The sequence below is a fragment of the Coregonus clupeaformis genome, chromosome 27, assembly GCF_020615455.1.
Source record: "Coregonus clupeaformis isolate EN_2021a chromosome 27, ASM2061545v1, whole genome shotgun sequence".
NCBI classification, from domain to species: domain Eukaryota; kingdom Metazoa; phylum Chordata; class Actinopteri; order Salmoniformes; family Salmonidae; genus Coregonus; species Coregonus clupeaformis.
The window spans coordinates 42,213,716-42,219,985 of NC_059218.1; positions in this window are offsets into that span (position 1 = coordinate 42,213,716).

Sequence of the window (6,270 nt, forward strand, 5' to 3'; positions counted from 1 at the left end):
TTCATCAATGTTTTGTTGCTGGAGCCAAGCACCAATACATTGTCTTGGATTCTCTGTGTTAAAACACACACACACACACACGCGCACACACACACACACACACACACACACACACACACACACACACGCGCACACACACACACACAAGAGACTTGTCAGGCTGTGGTTCCTCATGAAGTGACCAATAGATGAATCCTGCTTGCATGGCAGGCACGGCATCTGTACTGCACGTGGATAGAATTTAGAATGTTCTCATGACAAGATGAAAGCAATCCAACAACGTTTTGTTATTGTCTGCAATAAGTCATACCTCATATAATTATAAATTATTATATCATAGTGATTTGGTTATATTTGAGTACTTGGATCATTAATCTGTGTCTGTGAGTCTGTGTCTGTGAGTCTGTGTCTGTGAGTCTGTGTCTGTGAGTCTGTGTCTGTGAGTCTGTGTCTGTGAGTCTGTGTCTGTGAGTCTGTGTCTGTGAGTGTGTTTTTCCTCTAAGAAAACAAAGGAACCTACACTGCCACCGATGTCGAGAAACCTGGTCTGGTTATTGTGTTCTACCAGTTGAATAATGTCCAATTGGCATAATAATAATAATAATAATAATAATAATCATAATCATAATCATAATCATAATCATAATAATAATAATCATAATAATAACAATAATTATAATTATAATTATTATAATATAATATAATTATAGTAATAGAAAATCAAATTGTATTGGTCGTGTACACATATTTAGTGGATCAGATTGTGGGTGTAGCTAAATGCTTGCGTTTCTAGCTCCAACGGTGCAGTAATACCTAACAATACACAACAATACCCCTCACAGTAGTGGGTCAATCATCATTTAATCCTTCATATGATGACTTACTGCTAACAAACTCAATATACTTTAAAGGCCCAGAGCAGTCAAAAACGTGATTTTTTTGTGTTTTATATAAATTCCTTACATTATGAGGTTGGAATAATACGGTGAAATTTATGATAATGACCTTTCAGTTAATAAGCCAATAAGATAGATAGTTTCAAACCTCTCTGCCAGCTAGTTTTCAGTTTTCCCCTCCCCACACTGACCACTCCCAGACAGTCCTAGCTAAATTATTGCTTGAGAATTTGCTCTTTGCTAAGAAATATACATATATATTTTTTGTTGTTGACCATTTTGATTGAAAACAATCACAGTAAGGTACTTCATTCTTACCCAGAATGTTTTATTGAGATAAAAAAAACGGCTGTATTGGGCCTTTAAAATGAATAAAACTAAATGTAAAATGTGTAGAAATGTTTAATGGACCTACATTCACACAGTTTCTTTACTGTGTCCAGCTCAAACGAAATGAAAGATGGGCAGTCAGGGAGCACCGGAAATTCCCCAAAAACGACGGAAAAGGGGCCAATTATTTTAAGGCCGAATGCGGCCCCCCCCCCGGGGGGAAAGATTCGTTTGACACCCCCTGGAATAGACAGATGTTCGTTTGGGACGCATCCAGACTCATCATCTTAGGTGACTGTAGTACAGTCAATCATCATCTGTTTGATTAAAGCAACTGGTAACTTCTTGATCCTGTGTGGCTCAGTTGGTAGAGCATGGTGCATGCCATGGTTGTGGGTTCGATTCCGGCTGGGGCCACCCATACAAACATTGATGTATACTGTAAATCTTTTTTTGGGATGTCTGCTAAATGTCTTATATTATTGCTTACAGTTTACAAGTCTCTGATGTATACAATATACACTAAACCTTAGGAACAGCTGCTCTTTCCAAGACATTTAACCAGACACTCTTATCCAAAGCAACTTACAGAAGCAATTAGGGTTAAGTACCTTGCTCAAGGGCACATCGTTTTCACCTCGTTGGCTCTGGGAGTCAAACCAGCAACCTTCCAGTTACTGGCCCAATGCCACGCAGTCTGACCAGGTGAGTCCAGGTGAAAGCTATGATCCCTTAATGATGTCACCTGTTATATCCTCTTCAATCAGTGTAGATGAAGGGGGAGGAGACAGGTTAAAGAAGGATTTTTAAGCCTTGAGACAATTGAGACATGGATTGTGTATGTGTGCCATTCAGAGGGTGAATGGGCAAGACAAAAGATTTAAGTGCCTTTGAACGGGGTATGGTAGTAGGTGCCAGGTGCACCGGTTTGAGTGTGTCAAGAACTGCAACGCTGCTGGGTTTTCCACGCTCAACTGTTTCCTGTGTGTATCAAGAATGGTCCACCACCCAATGGACATCCAGCCAACTTGACACAACATGGGGCCAGCATCCCTGTGGAATGGTTTTGACACCTTGTAGAGTCCATGCCCAGATGAATTGAGGCTGTTCTGAGGGCATAAGTGGGTGGTGCAACTCAATATTAGGAAGGTGTTCTTAATGTTTTGTACACTTAGTGTATATCACATAACCTCTGATCCGTTGATTCTGTTAAGCCTTCTAGTTCAATAGAAATATTAGCCCATGTACCGTCTCTTTGGCTGCAATTACACAGTTATCCTAATTCTGATCTTTTGCCCAATTATTGACAAAACATCTGATCTGATTGGTCAAAAGACCAATTAGTGGCAAAACATCTGATCTGATTGGTCAAAAGACCAATTAGTGGCAAAACATCTGATCTGATTGGTCAAAAGACCAATTAGTGGCAAAACATCTGATCTGATTGGTCAAAAGACCAATTATTGGCAAAACATCTGATCTGATTGGTCAAAAGATCAGAATTAGGCTGCCAGTGTAACTGCAACTAGATAGAGTGTAAGTTAATATATTGTACAATATGTCATGTTTGATGAAGTCAGCTGCTGGTCATCCTAATCTATGTTAAACATAATTTTCGTTTGATTCTCCAAAACCCACTACTAGATCATAATAAGGCGGCTCCACACTGATCTCATAATTTTTTCCTGAATCTCTAATGTATGCAAAACCTAAATCTTCTTTTGATTATCCCTATCCATTAGAAAGATCCAATGGGATCATTAGACATGTCTGCTGCCCTGTGTGTGTGTGTGTGTGTGTGTGTGTGTGCGTGTGTGTGCGTGTGTGTGTCAGCATACAGTAGGTTAATGATCCATTTTTCTCAGACACAAAGGCAGTTAGTCCCAGCCGCTCTGTCACCCTGCCCAGCCCTGAGAGAGAGCGAGAGAGAGAGCGAGAGAGAGAGAGAGAGGGAGAGAGAGAGAGACCTAAAGCTTTGGCAATGTAAACCTTTAATAAAGCCCAGATTGAATTGAATTGAAAGAGAGAGACACAGAGAGAGAGAGGGAGATAGATAGAGGGAGAGATAGAGAGAGAGATAGAAAGAGAGAGATAGAGGGAGAGAGAGAGACATATAATTCAACATGCCAATTACGATCTGGCTAAAAATACTTGAATCAGTTATAGAACCCATTGTCCTTTATGGTTGTGAGGTCTGGGGTCCACTCACCAACCAAGAATTCACAAAATGGGACAAACACCAAATTGAGACTCTGCATGCAGAATTCTGCAAAAATATCCTCTGTGTACAACGTAAAACACCAAATAATGCATGCAGAGCAGAATTAGGCTGATACCCGCTAATTATCAAAATCCACAAAAGAGCTGTTAAATTCTACAACCACCTAAAAGGAAGCGATTCCCAAACCTTCCATAACAAAGCCATCACCTACAGAGAGATGAACCTGGAGAACAGACCCCTAAGCAAGCTGGTCCTGGGGCTCTGTTCACAAACACAAACAGACCCCACAGAGCCACAGGACAACAACACAATTAGACCCAACCAAATCATGAGAAAACGAACAGATAATTACTTGACACATTGGAAAGAATTTACAAAAAAACAGAGCAAACTAGATTGCTATTTGGTCCTAAACAGAGAGTACAGTAGTGGTCAAAAGTTTTGAGAATGACACAAATACTAATTTTCACAAAGTCTGCTGCCTCAGTTTTTATGATGGCAATTTGCATATAATAAAGCCATAAATAGCAGTAGCATTAATCTCACCATTGCTGTTTAATAATGAGAAAGTGACCAAAAACCTGGTTTATTTTTTAATGGAAGGATTTGTATGGAAAAGCCTAGTTGAAGCCAGCATTAGACGTTGTCATCCACATAATAATCGCACGTGGTTTTACCTCAACCGAGTAGCGCAACACACTTCAATTGAAGCAGCGGGAAACACACGAAAGTGGCCACATCTCTCACTAAAACTGATCAAAAATAAAATCATAGATGATTATAAGGGAGCAGGAGATCTTATAAATTGGCTACAATAATTACAAGGACTTTTCAAGCATCAAATTGAGGAAATGTCAGATTTTCAATCCAGCTCCAAATTCAACTTCAAGTAGGCAACTTGTATTGTTTAAAAATGCAGGTGTAACATGGGAAACTAAATGTATTTGTCATGTTATTTCATTACCAGATCATATTGTGAATAAGCCCACTGGGCTATGTAATAATTTGTCATTATATCCAGAATAATGAATAGGAAGAGCGTTGGGTGTTGCGCAATAGTCTATCCTCCACAATTGTGCACAGTAGACAAAAACATACGAAAACTTGAACTCGTCGACTTGATGCTTTCTTTGTTATAACTAAGGACACCCTGCTTTAAATGAAGCAGACAACAACAGATTATCAACCTTAATTCGCTAGGGATCCAACGTGGATCCAGACACAACTGTCTTCACCGGTGTAACAAATGCGACACCAAAATAATCTGAACATTCCTCACCAACAACTTTTTTTTCCAGCACTTGGGCCGTTGTTGCATCGCATGCGCTATCACAACAGCTGTCATTCAGAAAATTCCTTCCTGGATCAGATGATGATGTGTGAACTGTGAAAATATCATGGAGTAATTAAACAGCTTGGCACCAAATGCGCATCCAACAAGTATCATGCATCATTATTGAAGAACCACATTAATGAGTGTCAATTTAGGTTTTAAGTATCACGGTAATGTGACACTTTCGATTACAGGCATTCCATTTTTCAATCACATTTATTATTTTGAACTTGTGTGCCAATGAACACTGTTTTCTCCACTTCTCCCCCCCCCCTCCCCCTCCCCCGCCCCCTTTCCTCCCCCATCAACCCGCACAGCAGGGAGCTGTTTTTTCTGTGTGTGGTGTGTTGTGTATGTCTCACAGAGCTTTGGGGACCTTTGTCTGGTCGGAGGGCGGTGTTATGGAGAACGGTTTATGGAGGAGACCCGGGTGCCATGGCAGAGTGGATTAACAGTGTGTGTGTGTGTGAAGTGTGTGTGTGTGTGTGTGTGTGTGTGTGTGGTAGTGCCAAGGGGTCGTTCAGCTGTCGTGTTGGTGTTCATGACTCCCACAGGAAATGGATACGCCATGTGTAGGGAGGGTGAGGGTGTGTGTGTAGGGAGGGTGAGGGTGTGTGTGTAGGGAGGGTGAGGGTGTGTGTGTAGGGAGGGTGAATAGGGTTAGGATTGTTTCCCATCTTGCTGGGAGTGAGATAGTTCACGTTCTCCTTTTGGGAAAGAGACCCAGGTCTTTGTTTAGGACTTAGTAATGTAATATTTGATCAATATGTTGTTTTATTGTTTGCGATGTATACGTTTGATTATTTGGTTTATATTTATATAAAACTGGTTTATTTTGGCAAAGTATTTGAGAAATGTTCAATAAAGACTGAGTATCGTACACACACACACACACACACACACACACAGTTTGTCTACGGGCATGCCCTCAGACAGGGCAGCAGGTGCAGTACAAGGATCAGACAGAGACTTAATGGATTTAGTATAAATATTTAAAATATTTTATAAGCCATCGTAAAAATCTCCCGACACTCAAAAGCAAAAAGCACTTCATTACAAAAGCTTACAAAAGAACCTCCTCGATTTCAAGTCCGTCCATTTCAATCTCAATATCGACAAAAAAAAAACATTTCATATTTTTAAAAAAGTTCAAAAGTTTTGACATTTACTTATTCAAATCGGTATTAAAACGGTTTTGCATGCAAGTTTTGATAGATATGAAAGACATTCTATCTCAACACTGTGAAGCCTTGTGTACGTGGAAACATCTGCTAGTCCAATACAGTCCTGGTGAATCTATGGTGTGACAATGTCAAACGTTACAGTCAGTATGAATAAGAACACAGTAGTAGTTTAAATCATGGAATACAGAACACTAGAATCCATCATCGGAACATTTAGAAGACTGGAATCATACAGTATTTTTTATTTACACAGCAAACTGTCACGGCAACAACACCATCGTTTCCATTCCTTCAGAAAGCACCTTG